Source organism: Cuculus canorus, chromosome 18 (genome assembly GCF_017976375.1).
Source record: "Cuculus canorus isolate bCucCan1 chromosome 18, bCucCan1.pri, whole genome shotgun sequence".
NCBI classification, from domain to species: domain Eukaryota; kingdom Metazoa; phylum Chordata; class Aves; order Cuculiformes; family Cuculidae; genus Cuculus; species Cuculus canorus.
In genome coordinates, this window is record NC_071418.1 from 8,712,844 (window position 1) to 8,732,481 (window position 19,638).

Sequence of the window (19,638 nt, forward strand, 5' to 3'; positions counted from 1 at the left end):
CATTGTAAATGAAATGCTTTTTCTTGGGCAGATGTTGCAGACAGGATGCAAGAATCAGCAGTGCCTGGTCTGCTGTGCAGAGGTCAGAGCAGATGGATCCTTCTGTCTTTGAAAGCCAGTAAATGGTTACGCTGATACTCAACGTGTGAATGAAAAAGTGACTCATGAGAACAAGACATGGTAACTCCTGTAATCTTACCTCCAAAGGCAGCGTGCCACGTCTGGGGAGAGCAAAGGCTGGAAGACAGAGCTCAGCTTACCCCGGGGTCTAAGCCAGAGGAGGGAGGAGGGAAAGCACAGTGTTTGTGAAGGCTCCATACAACCAACGCATCCTGGTCAGGAGGACACACAGACACACAGACACAGGACATCTCAGCAGGGATTGTGCTGAGACTTTCTCATCTGCTCATCTGCAAACCTCCTGTGGGTCAGACCCAGCCCCATGGTTTGAGTAGCCGGTCCACTCTCCTGTTCCCCATAATTTTCCAGGCATTTCAGGCAGAGAAGTGCTGGATATGGCCTGTCTAGCTTTATGCACGGCCACTTCTCTTCTCCTCAGAGAGCTGTCTGGTCCTAAGCAACCACTGTGGGTCTTCCCTCTTCCCTATGTGCACCATCGGTCCTGCAAAGCCGGCAGCAGCCCCAGAGGGTGCAGAGGGAGGTTTGGTATCTTCTCTCTGGATGGTCTTCACTCTCCCCAGAGGAATGCACGAGCTCTCCACCACATACATGGTGGTTTGGGAACAGATTGGATGAGGCTATGTGCAACCCGATCCAGTGGGAGGTGTCCCTGCCCATGGCAGTGGAGTTGGAACTGGATGGGCTTTAAGGTCCCTTCCAACCCAAACCATTCCATGATTCTACGATTATTCTGGATGAAGACTGAACACTGAGACCCATATCTGGGACAGAGGAGTCCTGCCATGAGCTCAGCAACTCACGAGAGACCTTCCAGCAGGAGGCATCCTCTGCAGAACGAGTCACAATTGCTTGCTTAAATGTTTTGTTAGTGAAATGTGGTATTTTGGACATCAAATCACAATTTCAAAAGGGAATCTATATTTCCTAAAAAAAAAAAAAAATTAAAAAAAAAATAGGAAATTGTTTGAACAACCCCAAAGTGATTGCAGAACTTCTCATTTTAGCTGCCAACCTCAAAAAATGGGGAAATTTGGAGAATCAAAAAGTTGCAGACAAAATGTCTCAATCATCAGTTGCCAAAAGGGGGACAATGCCATCTTCGTGCTGCTGGATTTTAGACAAACCTCATTTTATTCAAATTAATATATATTTTGACCAGAAAAAAAAAAAAACATTTCATGAAGACAACTTTGCTGAGGAACAATTTCCATTTCCCTGTTCTGTGACCCTAAAATGCATGCCAGATCTCTCTGAGAGCCAGTGTTTTATTTTATTTAACCAAAATGACAATAAAGTGAATATTTAAAGTGAAGCTCTGTTCTGAAAATATATCTGCTTAATGCTCAAATGATTCATTTTCACAGAGCTGAAAACAATTATGATCCAAATTAATTGGGAGAAAGAATTTAATCAGAAAAACGTGAATGCTAAGTGGGAATTGTTGAAAAACATTTTATGCGCTGCCCCAAAACCACAATCCCACAATTGAGAAAGAAGGCAGCGTTGGTTAAAAAAACAGATGACTCTGGCTTGGGAGGGAAGTGAAGACAACTGTGAAAAATAAGAAAACCATATATAACTTAAGAAAGTGGGAACTGATAATAATGAATGAGACGTCGGAAACTGTAGAAAACTGATAAGGGAAGCCAAGATGAGGACAACACATGGGCTTCAAACCTGAAGTTAACAAGAAGCGATTTCTCTCAACAAATAAGGAATAAATATAGTTCTTCTGAAGTTGTTGGTTGTGTTGGTCTGTCTCTGGGTGGATGCAATCAGCAGCAATAGAAGAAAGCGCACGGTTGCCAATGTTTATGGAAGTATTCGGCTGCACCAGATACTGGTAGGGATGTCACCCTGGCATCAGCTCCGGGCAGCCACCTCCAAAGGCTGATAGAACACCAACAAGATAGGGATTTAAATAAAAGGAATACGATTAGTGCTAATTCACACAGACTTAGAGAAAACAGAACATGTCAAACTAAGAATCCTCTTTTTCCTAAAATTACAAGTTTGATTGACAAAAATAATATTGGTGGTGTAATAGCCTTCTGCGAGGCAATTGGTACTGTGTGACAGTTTGATTAAGAGACTAGAACAATACACAGTCAACATGGCACATATTAAATGGATTAAAAGCTGGCTGGGTGATGTGTCTCAGATGCAATTGTAAATGGGAACTCCTCACCCAGCAGGGGTGGATTTAGCGGAGTTCCCCAGGGGTTGGTTCTTGGCCCTGCGCTAGTCGACGTTTTTATCAATGATCTGAAAAATATTAAATCATCAGTGGTGAAGTTTGCTGATGACACTGAGATTGTGAGACCAGCAAAGAGAGAAGAAGCCAGATCACTGCTGCAGAGTGGCCTGGGTTGGTGGATAAACTGGGCACAAGCAGATAGTCGATACAGCCAAATATAGGCGTGCATCTCATAGCATCAGAGAATCACTAGGTTGGAAAAGACCTCTTAGATAACATCTCAGAACAAGGTGGCAGATTATGGACCACAGATAGGAGCCGGGGCACTCTGTCCTCTCCCATCTACTTCCTTCCTCTCTCTCTCCCTCCCTTTAGCACCGACATCTTCCCAGGTATTCCCATATCATCTTTGGTTCTTCAGATGGACTCAATCTACCTGCTCCTACCTACATCACGTACTGAAGGCTGATCAGGCTGTGAAAGCTTTTCTTGGCCCCCAAGTGTGGGAAGAGCTGCTGTCATCCATATTTCATGACACATCAGGAATTGTTAGGCAAAACACTGCAGCCCACAAGGAACAGGCAAGAAGGAGATCATAGGATGTCCTGAGCTGGAAGGGACCCACAAGGATTGAGTCCAACTCCTGTCCCTGCACAGGACTCCCCAACATTCACCCCATGGGGCTGAGGGCATTGGCCAAACGCTTCTTGAATATTCTCAAGTTTGGCACCGCGACTCCTTCCTCGGGGAGCTCTTCCAGTGCTCCACCACCCTCTGGGGGAAGAACCTTTTCCTAATGTCCAACCTAACCCTCCCCTGGCACACTTTCCTGCCATCCCCTTGGCTTCTATCGCTGGTTGCCAGAGAGAAGAGATCAGCACCTGCTCTTCCTCCTCCCATTATGAGGAAGCTGTAAACTGTGATGAGGTCTCCCCTCAGTCTTGTCTTCTCCAGGCTCAGCAGACCAAGCTGACCAAGAGGTGGGCAGGGCACTTCTTGCCTTAACACGGCCAAGGCCAGTCTAACCTGCAGCTACAACTGCCGTCATTCTCAAGTGGAAAGAGTGCCTTCGGTTTGCTCCGGCCGCCTGTGTGCCAACGTCAAACATGTTTTACAACTGACCTGCAAGGAATGTGTGTCACTGAAGAGGATATGTAGCCCTGGAGAACATAAACCACAGCTGCATTGTTTAATAGTATCTCATCCACCAGATCGGAATAACAGGCAAAGATGATCTCAGGGAGATAATTCTACCGAGTGTTAGCAGGAACGACTCCGCTACCTTCGCCAGTGGAAGATTCTTATAAATTCACTCCTCCTGCCATCCTTTTGCAAAGGGTCAGAAGATGTACTGACAATAGCAGCATGCAAATAGTTCAGAACTTGGCCACACGCTGAGCAAACACTCTGGATAGCTTCACGAGTAGATTAAAATGCCAGATCAGCGAGCAGTGGTGCACTTTAAATATGCTCAGTAATTTATTAAGTTTATTCTTAGCAAGCTTGCAGACTTCAGAAAGTTAAATTTCTCAGTGACAAATGGCTGGGGAATTGGGCAGCCAGGGCGTGCATGCTGCAGTCGGATGGCCTTGGAGAAGGCAGCACAGGGGAGCAGATGCCACCAAGAACTTACGGGTGAAAATCCCCAACGGAAGAGCCTGCACGGGCTTCTTGTTGAGACTGCTGTACAGCTACAGAGTACAAACTCAAGGCTCTTGGCACATTCTACTCTTCTCTAAAGAGCTGCTGCCTCCCACTCCAAGCCTAGACATCCCTTATCTCTTTCTCCAGGCCTGGCTGCGTGCTGTGGGTTAACCACTATGAGCACCAGTCCTCTCTGCACTCTTTATGTCCCAGGTCTAACGAGAGTCCTTTGAGCTCTAGTAACAGCAGCGCTCCTCCTGCAGCAGCATGTCATCTCCTGCACCCAGGGCCGAGCCCAATGCACCTCTCCTCTGAGGAAACCATCCACTGTGGTCATAAATGACAATCCTGTCCCCTTTTCCCAGGTGCCCTGACCACATTGTGCTCAGGTTCTCTCCATCCTTCAATCCCATCTGTTCCCTGCACATCTGTTCCTCCCCTGTTCTGGCTCAACCTACGTGAGCCAGAGGCTTGGATTCAGGAGCCCAACGATGTTTCATGCAAGCCAAGAGTGGTGGGAGGTGTCTCAGATGGGACACAGAGGTTACCGGATAGATCTTCAGGCAGCAGTTGCAGACCACCACTGCCCTCAGCCCTCTGCCTCTGCTGTCCTTCACAGCTCTGCAGTCCTGGAGCAGGGTTTGGAGTAGTTGAGTTTCCTCAGAAAGAAACCGATGTTGGCATTGCTGTTTGACATATATCTTTTTAGTACCCTTCTTGATCAAATTAAACTACGGGCTGTGTTCAGGAAGCCTTCTGAAAGGCTGTGTGTCCTCCTTTCACTATCACACATCCCTGGACATGAAGCATGACAGCAGGACAGAGCTCTGGAGGGATGTGGAATCCCATGTAGCAACATCATACAACATCTTAGACCCTGGTGGCCCCATGTCACTGGGTGCCACGTGGACATAAGATGCTCTCTGCCAGGAGGGCCCTGAAACTGCTGCACTGATGGAGGTAAAGGACTTATGCACCTTCTTCATGTTTGTTTTGATTGCACTGCTAAGAAGAAGAGGACAATCTTTTCCTGTGGAAAAGTATTACAGTGGGAGAGGGAGAGCAAACGCTCGCTGCTCTGCAGGACTTGACGTCGGAGTCGGGTGGGACACAACCCTGGAGCCAACCTTACAGCAACTGCGCCCTGGAGGAAGAGAGGGAAAAATGGAGCAGTGGCACGGGGATGCATAAGCAACGGCACAAGGAATTAACCACCTAAAGGACCATTTCTGTCCTTTGATCTCCACTCGGACAGCGAGGCCAGGGACAGCAGCAGGCACTCCACAAGCTGTTAGCAACCACTCGTGCTCTTCAAGTAGCCACCACAGAAACACCAGGTGAGAGGAGACCTGTGTGGCACAAGGACACGCCTGCTCACGCAGCAGGGAGAGGGAACCTCTGGGAAGGAGCAGTTTGTCAGCTGTGAGTCCAGGGGCTCCACATGGCATGTCAAGACAGCTCCTCAGAGTGATGATGACAATCACTGGTGGAGATGCCCATGTGCTGTTTGTTGAGTAGAAATAAGACCCCATGAGTTTTCCACAGATGGAACACCGCAGGGTCCTCTGGGCGGGAGCTTGCAGCTACGTGAGGCTGTTTTGCACTATTTGCCACATCCCTGGGGAGTCACTCTTCGTTGACCCACTTCAGAAAGGAGTTGAGCCTCTTCTAACCCTGGGGGAGGAGAGACTTTCTCAGGAACATTTCCTGAGCTGAGAGCAAATCCCACATGGCATTGTGACCCTCTGTCAACTGCAAATGGATGTTATTGTTCTTTTCCCTGCAAAACAAGCTGTTGGACCCAAGGCACTATGTGCTGCTGGTACTTAAACTCCATCTGCCCCATCCAGCAGCTGGCTTGTCCATGTCAGAGCCCTGCAAAAGGACCTGCTCTGGCTCCCAGTGATCCACCCCGATTTGTTGCTTCAGCCTGCAGTGCAGACAGGGAATATTACGCACAGACAAGTGCTGGATCCGGATCCACACTCAATTGGTCATGGAATCATTAAGGGATGAAAAGACCTCTAAGCTCATCCAGTCCAACCATCAGTCCAAGCCCACCGAATCTAATAAATCATGTCCCAAAGTGCCATGGCCAAACTTTTTTTTAACACCTCCAGGAACGGGGACTCCAACACACTAAAGGTCAGAGCCTGTGTGTGGATGAGATGATGCTCACCGAGATACACAGTGCCAACAGGAAGTCCTCTCTTCCTCCTGAGTGGAGCTCTCAGGAATATACAATGAGAAGCCTCCCTGGGCGCACGCTCAGCACTGGTAACACTGAGGAACGGGGTCAGTGCAGAGCTGCTGCAGGTCCCACATCTGCCCAGGGCTCCCCAAGAGCAGCTCTTGGCACCCCAAGGTCTCCTGCTGCCTGCACTGTGCAATGCTGGGACAGATCCAGAGACGAGCAGGAGCTTGTTGGGGCTGGGGCACATCAGGCTGGGCTAGATCCTGGCCAGCATGAAGGATGGGTGGGAAAGCCTGCTTATTTTAGCCTGGATTTTATTTTAGCTCATCAACTCCTCAGCTCTGCAAAGACATCTATTGCTCCTTCATCACACATCTGCAGGCCCACCAGGGATGCCCCACAGGCTGACACCAGGAATCACACTGCACAGTATAGTGGTAGATGGGCAAGCATCCTAGGAAAACTAAGCTGCCTGGGAGGCTGGCTGGCCTCCATCACAGAGCTCTGTCTGTAGGGGAGAAACTTTACCCACAGCACGCAGCACACTCCAGGTGCAGAGCCCCACTGCCATCCCCACAGGGAAGGCAGCAGATCCCACACCCCAACGCTCAGAGAGAAGCATGGTTCCATTCCTGAGGGTGCTCGTGGCTGTCAACTCCTCATGATGATGTCCAGAGCCAAGAAGTGCCTGGGGACAGCTGATAAACCCTTACATCTGTTCCAACAGTGCCCATGCAAGCAGGGTGCGTTTTTGGCTTGAGGTTGGGCCATAAATCAACACGAGTCAGAAAAGGCAGACGTATGTCCTCTGCCCTGGTGCCTTCTCCAGGACAACGTCAACAACACTGAGCTGGTGGTTGCTGTGTGCCTGGGACACATTGCATGATGGACATCGGCAGGTCCAAGGTGTGGTGGGCAGAGAAGCACGATGGTTGCTGCTCTGGCTATTCCAGCTTCAAATGTGTGGAAGGGAACAGTCCTGAGAGCAGGATTACCCATGTGCTCCATGAACCCAAGAAGAGAGTGTGCTGACCAGGAAGCCACATGCACCACACACAGAGCACAAGGGGAAGGTCCAGACAGCATAGTCCAACCCGAAGTTCTTAAAAAATACCTCACAGTTTAAACTGAATCATTAGTACCTGATCAGCAGCACCAGCTAGCAGGACAGGAGATAACCACAGCAGACGAGGTTGAGGCTGTATGTGTAAACCCTCATTCATGAGATCCCATCTTGGAGCCATGCAGTCACAAACTCCTACCTGAAAGGTCCCGAAGGAGTATCCTGTAGAGGAGGATGGACCATTTCCATGTATGATGCCTTGTGACCACATCACTGAGCTCCCCCAGGAGCAGGGGACCATCTACAAACCATCTGCACCCAACAAGATGGTCCGTGCAGGAGGACACGCACAACCTGCCTGACAGGAGCTCAAAGGCCGGTAGGGAGGTGACTTCTCTGGACTTCTGGTCCAAGGCACCCCTAGCTCTTGGGATGCATTCACACCCTGAACACAAGCACAGGCATTGGATCTCTCCACCAGCTAATACCGAGGACATTGGCTTAGCTCCTCTCCATTAACAGGCAGGAAGGCCAAGAAATAAAGCAGGTACATTCCAGGAATACTGCAGCAGCAAACACTATGAATCACGTCAGTCAGAGCCTTCTTCCCAAAACCCATACTTGTCCATTCAGAGTGGGTAGCCCACGTTTGGAGCTCAGCCTTTCAAGCAGGACACAAGTCCTCCACAGGAGGAGTAATGAAAAAGCAGGGTAACCAGCCAGGCAGAGAGAGGCTTTTCTTCAGCCACAACACATGGAAGAGCCTCGCAATATTCCCTGGCCCATTTCTCTGGCAGCATCCCACCACCATCAGTAACGTCCTCACTGGCATTAAACCAGCTCTTCTTTGGCCAAGTGACCACCACAGTGCTCCTTTCTACAACCACTCCTGCCTCTATCCCACCAGGCCCTGGAGACTCCTTTGCGCTCTTGGCACAGGAGGCAGCTCCTGCCACAACCCACAGACCTTCTCTGTTCTTCTGAAATGTCCCCGAGTGCCAACGGGGTTTAATGTGTCTACATGCAAACCAGAGGGACCCTGGAGGAAAGCAGCGATGTGACAGGGCTGCAGGAGAGGCACAGTGAAAACTGACTGAGCAGGAGCCCTGGACATGGGACTGTGGCTTGGAGAGCAAATATAGCACAGGGAAAGACATCCAGAATGAGGGATATCATTGCTGGTGGCTGTGCCTACACAACAGGAGGGATGCTGGAAAATGGGCACAGGCTCAGAGAGGAGCTCCAAGAATGATTTGCAGCCTGGAAATTATGCAGTAGCACAGAAGGTAAAAGCCCAAATTCTTTTCCTAATGTTGGTCAAAGCTAAAACAAGGTGTGGTCCCACTCAGCAACACCTGGTGGGAAGCTCTCCAGCCCAAACCAAAACGAGCTCCAGCTGAGCCTGGGCTCTCCTAAAGGAGAAAGCAAAGCACCTGTTGCAATTGGTGTGGCTGCTTATTCATCCAAACCAGCTTTGACATAGGAAGGGGGCTTTCTCAGGTGGGGTCACCCAGATCTGCTCTGCCTACAGCTGCAAGGCAAGGGAGCACAGGAAGGAGTGCTACCCAAGGAGCAGGCTGGCCTCCATGGACATTAAGGATGGGTCTGGTCTCCTGGCTTCCTGACCCTTTTTGGCATGCAGTAACCACCCACAAAGCGCTGCAGCCCGAGAGAGGGCACCGGGGTGGCAGCGATTGTGTTTGGAGGTGAGAATGTCTGCAGGAGATCCCACCTCTTTCCTCTCTGCGGGGACTGTGCCAACCCAGTGAGGTCCCTGCTGGTTTCCTCTTGGCTGTCAGGCTGTGAGCATGTTGCAGCAGCCATGCCAGGCCTTTAACACGAGCAGAGCGCTTGCACAGCGGGACTGGGCTGGCTTGGCTGGCCTCCAGCCCTGGCTGCCATAATACGGGAAATAAGGGAATTGGAGCGAGACCACAGCGACCACCAACCAGCTGCCACTGGCAGCACCGGGGCACTCCCCTCCTGCCAGGCACGAGCAGGCAGCAGCGCATCACCCTGTGCCCACCAGGCCTTGGCATGCTCCAGCTGCACCATGGGCTGCCCGGAGGAGGAGGATGAGGATGGGGAGGATGCCACGTGCCTTGCCCTCCTTGGATGCTCCCAGGGAGCAACGCAGCCAGGAGCCCCGGGATGCCGCGCACAGCAGACAGCGCAGCCCTGCTCGCCGAACAGTGTGGAGTTTTCTGCTAGTTACATGTTTTATGAAAAGTTATTGGCAAAAATGTGCATTTTCTTTGGCTGCGTTTTGCACAGATCTGGCAAAAATGTAACGTTAGTGTCTCCCCTTGAGAGAACTTTATTGAGTGGAACAAAGTCAGATATTTTTAGCTACCCATTGTTAGCTGCAGAACAAAGCCATAACTAAGATATTTTGTCTCTTACACTGAAACGGGACTATCAGACAAATCCATGTACAGTCATATGTGGCTGCCCATTCAGATGGAGCACGAGGGGGAAACTATTTTTAGTCTGGATGCTCCACACAACCACCACATTTCCCTTCGCCTGCATGCAGGGCCACCAAAACACACGGGCAGCACCAGAGAGCAGCGTCCGAGACGGGGACGTGGGGTCAGACTTCTGCTGACCCTCAGACCATCTAACAAATGCCATTTACAGGAGAGATTCAAATCATGAAATCCTAAACCACTTAAATTTGTCTGCCTTTTTGGTTATTTACTCACACACACGTGATCAGAAATGGTGCACGTTTCATCGACAGGCGACAAGGAAAATCAACCAGGATCAAGACAGCTCTTAGCAAAGCAGCAATTGTAACACACAGCACTAAAACCTGAACTAAAACCTCGTTCCTTCTCAAAAATACACATATATGCCCCAAGGGCTGCTCCGATGAGCAGAGATGTTACCCATGAGCAGCGCCGGGTCCTGCAGCCTGTGAGGAAACAGATGGCACAACCCCATCCTGGTGTCGATGCCACCCATCCCACTCCCACCCAGTCAAACTGTGCTGGAAATGCAGCCGGTTCAGGGCTGCCAAGGCGGAGCTTTCGAAACCATTAACCCTGGAACACCACAAAGTCCTGCACGAGGCTGACAAAACCTCCCCCAAACACTTTAGCGCTCAACAAATGACATCAGTAGTTTATGACTGGCAACGTTTTGCAAATGCATTCATTTAAAAGAAACAAAGCGGTCCATAAATGCCCTGGATTTCTGAGCATGAGCAATGCCGGGAGCTTCTTCTAAACAGTTCTTGTGGGTTGCGTTGGTGAGTCACGGCGAAGCTCCATTAAAGAGCTGAGTGCTTGGGGCAACCAGAACGACCCTCCACATTTTAAGAGTCATAACACACTTGCCCGTTGCGTGAGGCATAGAAGTGGGGTGCCACCACCCAGCCTGCCCCGCTGGAAGGACACCCTCTGCACCGACTGGGGTGGAAGGGATTACAGTAACCACCAGAGCAGCCTCCAAAGGGCTGCAGCAAGCAAGAACCTTTAGGAACCTCACATGGCCCTTCTCCATCACCCTCCCTGGGCAAAGCCAGCAGCTGCATCCTCTCCCTGCCTCCCTCCTCAGGAAGGTCAGCTCTTGATTTGCTAAATGCACCTTGTGGTTCTGAGCAACACCCACACTACATCTGCACACAGTCCAAGATCTACCAGGTACCAGTGGCCACCAAGGCCCCACCAATAGCCCAGAAGAAACAGCAGGTAGCAGCAACTCCTGACCGCGCTCTGCTCTCCCTAGAGACACGGCAGCACATGGGTACCGCCTGTCAACACAACCAAACCCGCCCAGGAGAAAGCAGCTACAAGAACAGAAAGACTTTAAGTAGGAAATGTAAATTACCTGCAAAGTTTTTGGCTGAGCTAGAGTGTCCTGGAGGAGATGCTGCTTTTGGGGCTCCTCGCTTTCTCCACGGATTAGGGCCGCTTTTATCAGGGAGCGGGAATTGTTTTTATAAACTTGAAGCACAGTGAGAACTGGTTTAAAATAGAGTGAAAGGAGCTGGTGCGGGTGGAATTAAGACAAACTCTGTGAGCTGCTTTTCCAAAAATAAGTTAACTTCTTGCAGCCCGCGGAGGAGAGGCGGGGAGGCCAGGCGGCGGCTGGGCAGGGTGCGGGGTTGTTTCGGGGGGGATCTCACACCTTGCCTGGCTCTGACCCTGGTGAGGAGTGGGTGAGCATCCCCAAGGGTGAGCCCAATCCTGCACCCCGAGGGGGGAGGTAGCACAAAGCCTGGGGATGCTCTGTGCCTGCTCCCCCTCTCCTCACCCTGCACGGGGCTCTCTCAGATGCTCAGGGCCTGCATCTCCCTCCTCTTCATCCAGCATGGGGTTCGCTGGGATGATCAGTGCTTGCACCCCTTCTCCTCGCCCTGCACGGAGCTCACTGAGATGCTTGGTGCCAACATCCCCTTGTCCTCGCCCAGCTTGGGGCTCACTGGGATGCTCAGTGCCTGCATCCCCTCTCCTCACCCTACATGGGGTTCTCTGGGATGCTCAGTGTCTGCAGCCCCCTCACCTCGCCTAGCTTGGGGCTCACTAGGATCCTCGGTGCCTGCACCCCCTCTCCTCACCCTACATGGGGTTCTCTGGGATGCTCAATGTCTGCAGCCCCCTCACCTCGCCTAGCTTGGGGCTCACTGGGATCCTCGGTGGCTGCACCCCCCTTCTCCTTGCCCAGCACGATGCTCTGTGAGAAGCTCAGTGCTAGCACCCCTGTCTCCCTGCCCTGTATGGGGCTCACTGAGATGCTTGGTGCTAACATCCCCTTCTCCTCGCCCAGCTTGGGGCTCACTGGGATGCTCAGTGCTTGCACCCCTCCTTATCCTCGCCCAGCTTGGGGCTCTCTGGGATGTTCAGTGCCTGCACCCCTCCTTATCCTTGCCCAGCTTGGGGCTCTCTGGGATGTTCAGTGCCTGCACCCCCCCTTATCCTCACCCAGCTTGGGGCTCACTGGGATGCTCAGTGCCTGCACCCCCCCTTATCCTCACCCAGCTTGGGGCTCACTGGGATGTTCAGTGCCTGCACCCCCCCTTATCCTCACCCAGCTTGGGGCTCACTGGGATGCTCAGTGCCTGCACCCCCTCTTATCCTCACCCAGCTTGGGGCTCACTGGGATGTTCAGTGCCTGCACCCCTCCTTATCCTCACCCAGCCTGGGGCTCTCTGGGATGCTCAGTGCCTGCACCCCTCCTTATCCTCGCCCAGCTTGGGGCTCTCTGGGATGCTCGGTGCTTGCATCCCCTTCTCCTCGCCCAGCTTGGGGCTCTCTGGGATGCTCAAGTGCCTGCACCCCTCCTTATCCTCACCCAGCCTGGGGCTCTCTGGGATGCTCAGTGCCTGCACCCCTCCTTATCCTCGCCCAGCTTGGGGCTCTCTGGGATGCTCGGTGCTTGCACCCCCTTCTCCTCACCCAGCTTGGGGCTCTCTGGGATGCTTGATGCCTGCACACCTCCCCCCCCTCACTCTGCATGGGGCTGTCTGGGATGCTTGGTGCTTGCACCCCCCCCCTCCTCACCCAGCTTGGGGCTCTCTGGGATGCTTGGTGTCTGCACCCCCCCTCTCCTCGCTCAGCTTAAGGCTTATTGGGATACTCGGTGCCTGCACCCCGCTTCTCCTCGCCCAGCCTGGGGTTGTCTGGGATGCTCAGTTCCTGCACCCCGCCTCCTCGCCCTGCACGGGGCTCCCCGAGATCCTTGGTACCAACACCCCCTTCTCCTCACCCTGCACGGGGCTCCCGGGGATGCTCGGTGCCCGCACCCCCTCTCCTCTCCCCGCTCGGGGCTCTCTGTGCGCCCCCATCCTGCTCAGCGCGGCCCCGCGAGAGTTAAGGGAGAGGAGGAGCTCCCGGTCGGGGCTCGGGGGGAGCGGTGCCGCCCCTCGGAGCGGGTCCTGCATCCCCGCTCGGCTCCGCGGAGCGGCTCCTGCCCCGCCCGGGGAGGGGGGCAGCGGGACACTGAGGAGTGGGGACCCCTGGTCAGCAGGACATGCGAGCAATGGGACCCCCTGGACAATGGGGATCAATGAGATAGGAGACCCCTGAGCAGTAGGGACCCCTGGTCAGCAGGACATCCGAGCAGTGGGACCCCCGGGACAACGGGGAGCAATGGGAAAAGAGCCCCCTGAGCAGCGGGGACCTTTCATCAGCGAGACATCCAAGCAATGGGACCCCCAAGTGATGGACCTCAGGGCAGCAAAGACCCTCAGAGAAGGGAGGAACCCTGAGCAGTGGGGAGTCTCAGGAGAGCAGGGGACCCCCGAGCAGTGGGGACCCTCGGAACAGCAGGGGACCCCCAGGAAGCAGGACCACTAAGGAAGGAAACCCCCAAGACCAATGGGCACCTCCAGGCGGGAGGACCCCCATCAACGGGGACCCTGAGGGCAGCAGAGACCCCTGATCAGAGGTCCTGGGCCTCAGGAGCCCTGGACAGCAGGGACCCCACTGCGAGCCGGGCTGCAGCGAGGGCCACAGGGCTTTTGCCACCTCCTGCACCAGCCACAGCCCCCTCGGAACCCTACACCCCTTTGAGCATCCCCGTGTTGGTAGTTGGGAGCAGGGGCAGCTGGAAAAGCCCTGGCCCACAGGTGTGGAACTGGGCAGGGATCCCAACCAGGAGATAGGTGAGTTAGGTGTGAACCCCTACTACATTTAGTACCTTATGCCCTCATCCTCTCAGCATCCCTGTCTGCCCGGGGTGGCCGGTCTGGCTGAGCAGGGGATCGGGTCTCCTCGGGGCTGCAGGCTGCTTGGGTTCCATGGGCTGGGGCTTGCTGCAGCTTGTGTCCTAAGTCACAGCACCTATGCTGGCCAGGGCACCCAGAGGTCTGATCCCCAGGTCACTGAGCACCTGAGGATTTTATGGAGTTCATCCCAGCAATTACAAAGAATCACAACGTGGTGGGCTTGGAAGGACCCTCTGGAGCTCATCCAGTCCAACCCCCTGCTAAAGCAGGGTCACCTGGAGCTGGTTGTACACATCCAGGTGGGTTTGAGTACCTCCAGGGAAGTAGACTCCACCTCCTCCCAGGGCAGCCTGTGCAGTGTAGGTATTTTTGCCACCAGCAGGTAGCTCCCTTGAAGAAACCTCCCCTTCCAACCCAGCAGCCTCCCATGGGTGGGCAGGATGCTGCTCCCCTCTCTAGAGAAAGTCCTTTTTCCTCTATTTATTTATATCCATCTCACTGTAAACTCACCCGCCAGCAAACGCCTGCTGTTCATACTAACAAACACGGCTCTTTGGCCCGTGCAGAAGCCGCTGGCCGGGCAAGCATATGTAGCGGGGGATCTGCCCCAGCCTTTCCCTAGCTCTTCCATAAATCCTCAGCTCCCATCGAGTTTGTTTACATGGCAGCTTGTAAGCAGAGCAGCTCCTGATCTAGGAGAGACCTAAGCCAGAGACCCAGAAGTTCTTGCACCAATAATAATGGGCACAATGATCCTTGCGGAATTTTGTTTTGTATCACATCTAGAATCTGCCCAGGAGAGATCTGTTCATAGCAGGGTTGGACAAGGCAGAGCTACAGCCCTTTAGCAGCAGGAACTTTTAGGACAGAGATACAAAGGGAGACAACAACACTTCTGAGATGGAGAGGAGTTTCTCTGCTAGTGGGTAGTATAGTATAGTATAGTATAGTATAGCATAGCATAGTATAGCATAGCATAGTATAGTATAGTATAGCATAGCATAGTATAGTATAGCATAGCATAGTATAGTATAGTATAGCATAGCATAGTATAGCATAGCATAGTATAGCATAGCATAGTATAGTATAGCATAGCATAGTATAGTATAGTATAGCATAGCATAGTATAGCATAGCATAGTATAGCATAGCATAGCATAGTATAGTATAGTATAGTATAGTATAGTATAGCATAGTATAGTATAGTATAGTACCATCCCTGTATTGTTATTTCAGCTGTTATCATTAGGGTTCAGAGTTAACGGTCTATATGAGACAGTGGAACAATTTACCTTTCTTTGAGCTTTCTTCCAAGCCATCTACTGTCCATGCTGTCACTGCTGATGTGATACATTTGAGCTATCATTGGATGTCCTTCACACCGGAAGGTCTTCAAGACAGTTTTGCCATGAGAACTCAGGCAGAGCAGAACCATTCTGTAGAGACACCCAAGTCGTGGTCCAGTGCTGGCAGCCAGGCCAGGGTGGCAACGGGAGAGGAAGCTCTGGAGGGTGATGAATCCATTTCTCATGTGGCTTTCAGAGGAAGACCTACATGCCAGCTGTGCAGTGGGGCCAGTTGCGTAGCAGGCAGTTAGATAACACTGCCGGCCAGAGGAGGAATTTCCTCCCCACTAGCTCCACACAAGGTGAGTCTGTCCCATCAGTGCCATGAGCTAACAGCACGCCACAGCAGAGGGGCTCAGCTCCATCCTCTGAGCCCTGTGGTCCAGGGCAATGAGCAGGTTGATAGCTTGGAGCCATCAATGGGTGGCATGAAGGTGGCATGGCCATGTTGCCTACAGACAGCTTGGGTTGCCTCCACTGGCAATCCCACAGGGGCATGTGAGCAGCCAGCAAGGGTGTGTGGGGTCATTTGCTGCCGGGGCCATGCAGCTGCCCTTCCCGTCTGCCCACGGGAGCTGCAATTCTCCATTTGTCACGGCAGCAGCATGGCTGTGTCCATGGGTGCTTAAGCTTTGCTACAAAAAGGGAGATTCAGGGGCATCCTGGGGGGATGTCGGGGAGAGGTGAGCTGCAGAGGTTGGATCTGGCAGCGTCCTGGGTCCAGACAGTTGCTGGGGACGTGACCTAGCGTGTCTGGCACTGCACATGCTGCACCAGGTTTCCACCCAGCTTCAGCATCTCAGCATCACACGGGCGGTGTATCCGACAGATTGTTTAAACCATTGAGGCAGTAGACGAGGACAGAGGCTGGAGGATCAGGGGCTGAAGCTGTGTGGGCGGGAAGGGGGTTGTCAGCCTCCTTCAGCGCCTGTGACACGCGTTTGGTGTCACCCGAGTGGGAGAGCTGCAAGCCGGGTGAAATATGAGCTGTGGGTTCCTGGCCACAGCTGGAGGATTTCGTCCTGCAGCCTGGCCGCGCTCCCTCTCGGGCCAGGAGGGGCAGGTCAGCAAGAGCTGTTGTGCATCCCAGCACCGGCTGCATGCAGCCACGCTGCCCTGAGTTGGGCCAGACGGACCTCGGCCAGCCAGGACAACCCCATGGGCACAGAGCTTAGTCCTGGCCATGCTCAGCACCAGGGGGGCTACGGGGGAAACACCATCCTCACAGCACTGCACGCTGTCAGCCTGGCTCCGGGATGCAGCCAGCAGCCATGCAGATTAATTTTTCCTCATAGTCCTTTCCATCTCAGTAGCTTCTTAGGTGCTGGAAAAGTTAAATGTCCTGCCCCAGGGTCCAGCCTGCTTTTGTGCCTCGTGCACACTGCATTCGTCCCTATTTATTGACCATCTCAGCATATCATCTCATTCCCATCTACAGCCCAGGATGGATCCTGGGTATAAACGGGTATAAACTGGAGAGGGGCAGATTTAGACTGGACATTAAGAAGAATTTCTTCACCATGAGAGTGGTGAGACACTGGCCCAGGTTGCCCAGGGAAGCTGTGGCTGCCCCATCCCTGGAGGTGTTCCAGGCCAGGTTGGATGGGGCTTGGGCAGCCTGAGCCAGTGGGAGGTGTCCCTGCCTGCAGAGTCCCAGGTTACCACCCAAGGAAAGGCACAGGAGCCGTGGGTGCATGCACAGCACCAGCCACCATGGTGCAGACTCCAAAGGCCCTGGTATTGGAGTTTGCAGGAAGCATAGATGGGAACACCAGCCTTGCGGGGCAGTGTGAGGCCTGGAGGCACCAGTCATAAAATCATAGAATAGTTTGGTTTGGAAGGAACTTGAAAGATCATGCAGTTCCAACACCTCTGCCATGGGCAGGGACACCTCCCACTGGATCAGGTGCCCAAGGCCCATCCAACCTTTCCTGGAACACCTCCAGGGATGGGGCAGCCACAGCTTCCCTGGGCAACCTGGGCCAGGGCCTCACCACTCTTATGGTGAAGAAATTCTTCCTAATGTCTAGTCTAAATCTGCCCCTCTCCAGTTTATATCCATTGCCGCTCGTCCTATCCCCACAAGCCTTTGTGAACAGTCCCTCTCCAGCTTTCCTTCAGGTACTGGAAGGTCGCTATAAGGTCTCCTCAGAGCCTTCTCTTCTCCAGGCTGAACAACCCCAACTCTCTCAGCCTGTCCTGTAGGGAAGGTGCTCCAGCCCTCTGATCATCTTTATAGCCCTCCTCTGGACCCATTCCAAGAGCTCCATCTCCTTCTTATGTTGAGGATTCCAGAAGTGGACACGATACTCCAGATGATGTCTCAATACTCCAGATGAGATCTCATGCCTTAACTCATTGAGTAGCCTCTTCACCCCATGCCCTGCTCTTTCCTGGGGGTAACAAACACTTCCCAGGGGAGCCTGAGACACCCAGCCAGTGCTGGGGAAGACAGGGATGCTCTCCTGCATCAGGATGCTCTGCCCAAAAGCCAGCCCTTTCATTTGGTCACGGGAATGAGGCATGTAGAGGTAGGATGAGGGGGAATGGCTTTAAATAGTAGGGGGGAAGATTTAGATTAGACATTAGGAAGAAATTCTTCATGAGGAGGGTGGGGAGGCCCTGGCCCAGGTTGCCCAGAGCAGTGGTGGCTGCCCCATCCCTGGAGGGGTTCCAGGCCAGGTTGGATGGGGCTCGGAGCAACCTGATCCAGTGGGAGGTGTCCCTGCCCATGGCAGGGGGTGGGATTGGATGGGCTTTGAGGTCCCTTCCAACCTAAACCAGTCTATGGTTCTATGATTTGACATCCAATACCAACAGCACCTGCCCACACATGGAGGGCGAGGAACATCCTGGAAGCAGTGCAGCTGCTCCTCTGCAGGGAGACAGTGCCATCGGGGCTCCCTCCTGGCCTCCCTACAGATCGCACGGGGCCGGGGGCACTGCGGATGCAGCCGGCACTGCACTCCCCACGCTATTCTTAGGAAGGGTAAAGTTTACACAAGAAATTTAAGCTTTAAACCCAGGCACCATAAATAGTCTATTTTTCAAAGGCTCCAAGTCAGTTGTAGGCTCAGAGCCAGAGCCAAAATTTGGCAGCTGTCTTTGTTTAATGATTAATTAAAATGAGGTAACAAAACGAGACATATCTATTAACGAGGGTATTTGCAGCGTCAGTAGAGGATTCCAAATGGCTGATTTTTTCCCCCTTTTAATCTGCAAACTTCTCATTAGGAAAACAAGCTCTTCCTCCATCCATAGCCGGGCTGGGTGGGAAGGGCTGTGCCCGAGCCCTGGTAGCGGGAGGGGAGCAGCGGGCAGGCACGGCTTTATCTTTATGGTCCTTTTCCTTTAAACAAAGCGATCCCTCCGCGCAATGATTTTTCCAGTTTGGAAATTTTATTAGACCTTTAAGTAAACTTCAATGGTGAGACCCTTGGCCGTGACGGAGGAAGGTCGTTGTGTCGCTTCGGCTCTGTGTCAGCCTTTCCCCGGCGGGTGCTATGGAATAAGAGCTAAAATGGGAACGTTAGAGGCAAAGAGGCATTTTCCAGGCTCTTTTTCACCTGTGCCAGACAAACAGGGTCAAATCCACATCCCCACCCTGCTCTGGGGGAGCAGCGCGAGGTTTTCTGGGCTGGGGATGCGGGACCAGACAAGGTGACGAGGAGGATGGCACAGAAGGATGGAGCCCAGGAGGATTGTTCCCATTCGCCATGCTCCCAGCTCATTCCCTGACACTGGATATGTTTTCTAGCTCAGAAAATCAAGTGGAGCATGAAGCTGCCTCGTGTAGGATGTGCCTGAGGGCAGAGGGGGGTTAAAGTGTGCCCAGAAGTCCAGAGGCAGTGCTTGAAGGTGTGTGAAACAGGTTCACCCTCCCCAAGGCTCCAGAGACTTAGCCACATGGGAAAGCACCCAAGTATGAGGAAAAGGGAAAAACATCCCAAAATAGTTTAGTCTTGTTTTCTGCGCTGAGACGCCCAGACAGGGTGGGAGTTCTGGTTGTGTCTGAGCTAAAAATTACAGTAAATAGAGAAGTGGCTGCAAAGCTCCATGTTCTGGATAAGAAGAACATGTGCAAACGCCGTCCATCAGGGTGAAGACATGTGGGCAAGGAAGGCCCAGAGATAAAGGAGGAGGGGGATGGAGTTAAGCGAGTGCTGTGCTGAGGGGTGAACCCTCCATCGCCAGCTGAAGTGTGTCTTCTCCCCAGCGCATTTCACAGGACAACGGGGAGTGAGGGGGAGCAGCTTTGTATGTAGGGACCTCTCCAAGCCGAGATGGGATCCCAGCACCTCCCTACACACACAGGTCCAGGACCATGAAGTCCACCTGGGAGCAAAGGGGAGGCTGGTTCTGCCCTGCTGGCCAGTGAGAA

General features: G+C 52.9%; 1 protein-coding gene across 4 annotated transcripts in view; it reads right to left on the reverse strand.

Annotated features, from left to right (window-relative positions):
• Nucleotides 1–11,266, reverse strand: part of MYOCD (myocardin) — a 250,145-nt gene extending 238,879 nt beyond the window's left edge. The window contains exon 1 of one of the 4 annotated variants that reach the window (XM_054083743.1): nt 11,074–11,266. The gene's annotated coding sequence lies outside the window, so the exon portion shown is untranslated. The remainder of the gene's footprint in view (nt 1–11,073) is intronic. The other 3 variants (XM_054083742.1, XM_054083747.1, XM_054083746.1) reach the window with 3 other exon arrangements.
• Nucleotides 11,267–19,638: the final 8,372 nt, after the last annotated feature.